This window comes from Gossypium arboreum, chromosome 2, assembly GCF_025698485.1.
Source record: "Gossypium arboreum isolate Shixiya-1 chromosome 2, ASM2569848v2, whole genome shotgun sequence".
Lineage (NCBI taxonomy): Eukaryota > Viridiplantae > Streptophyta > Magnoliopsida > Malvales > Malvaceae > Gossypium > Gossypium arboreum.
This window is the reverse complement of record NC_069071.1, coordinates 102,945,804-102,947,386: the sequence shown is the minus strand read 5'-3', so window position 1 is coordinate 102,947,386 and position 1,583 is coordinate 102,945,804. Positions and strand designations below refer to the sequence as shown.

At 34.7% G+C, this 1,583-nt stretch overlaps 1 non-coding gene across 1 annotated transcript; it reads right to left on the bottom strand.

The window, feature by feature from the left end:
* Positions 1-1,216: 1,216 nt before the first annotated feature.
* On the bottom strand, positions 1,217-1,323 carry LOC128289575 (small nucleolar RNA R71). Its single transcript, XR_008279220.1, has one exon. It is a non-coding gene; the product is annotated as a small nucleolar RNA R71 (small nucleolar RNA).
* Between the last annotated feature and the right edge of the window lie 260 nt (positions 1,324-1,583).

Sequence of the window (1,583 nt, the reverse complement as noted above, 5' to 3'; positions counted from 1 at the left end):
ATATGACAACATAAATCTGCTGAATTAGAGTCAAATCTAATAAGGGAGTCTATAGATCAAGTTAATGTGATGATATGGGTTTTAATTACAAAGATATTTCGATTAATCAAACTAGAGTCAGTTGTTTTAAGTCTCGAGAGAGATATTAACATAAGCTAGGGATTCCTACGGATTAAGGCAGGTGAATAAATCGTCTAATTTACAAGTAATAAGTGAAGTCTAGGTGGATTCTTCCCTGGGTATTGTCTTCTCCATCAGTTTTCCAAAAGTATTTTCCAACTTTAATCTCTGTCGTGTTCTTAGTTAATTAGATAGTTAATTTTAGTTTAAAAACATCCCCTTAATTCTTAGGCTAGATAATAAAAAGATAGTAATTACTAGTACTTTTAGTCTTTGTGGATACGATATTTCTGGTCTCACCATAACTATACTACTGTTCAATAGGTGCACTTGCCTTAGTCGAATTTTTAGTTAGTTTAGTGATCATCAAGTTTTTGGCGCCGTTGTCGGGGACTAAGATATTAGGAACACTTAATTTTTATTTCTTTAGCCATTTTTATTTTTATTGCAATTTAATTTTGTTTTTATTTTAATTACTAATTTTTCTTTTATTTTCCTTTGGCAGGTTTTTATAGTTTATGACTAGAAGAAACCCGTCAGGACCTCTACTTTTTTACAGCAAAATTGAAAGCACAGCTCATAGAAATCGTAAAGAGATAAGGTGAACTCTACGGTATATAGAGGAAGAGTACGAGGACGATACTAATAACACTGAGGAGATGGCTGAAAATCAAAATAATCCGCTGCCTCCTGTGGTTGTTGCAAATCCAGTGAATCAGAATCCTGCTCCTCGTACTATGTACGACTATGTTAAGCCCAATTTAATAGGAACTGAATCGAGTATAGTTAGACCTACTATTGCTGTAAATAATTTTAAACTGAAACCTAACACGATTCAAATGAAACAACAGTTTGTTCAGTTTGATGGTTTGCATGACGAGGATCCAAACACTCATTTAGCAAATTTTCTGGAATCTGCGACACCTTTAAGATTAATGGTGTTTCTGACGATGTCATTTGACTTTGGTTATTTCCTTTTTCATTACGGAATAAGGCTAAACAGTGGTTGAACTCGTTACCACAAGGGTCAATCACTACTTGGGAACAAATGACCGAAAAAATTTTGCTTAAATATTTTTCGTCGACTAAAACAAAAAAATTGAGGAATGATATCTCTTCTTTTGTGCAGATGGATTTAGAAACACTTTATGATGCATGGGAGAGATACAAGGATTTATTGAGAAGGTGCCTTCACCATGGGTTACCTTTTTGGCTATAGGTTCAAACTTTCCACAACGGTTTGAATCCCTCAACTAGAGAAATGATCGATGCAGCTGCTGGTGGAACCATCAGTAATAAGACACCTGAAGAGGCTTATGAGTTCATAGAAGAGATGTCACTGAACAATTATCGCTGGCAAGTCATGAGGACAAAGCCGACAAAAGCAGCTGGCATTTTTAACATCGACTGGGTTACTATGCTTTCAAAGTAGGTAGAAATTTTAAATAGAAAGATTGATGGTT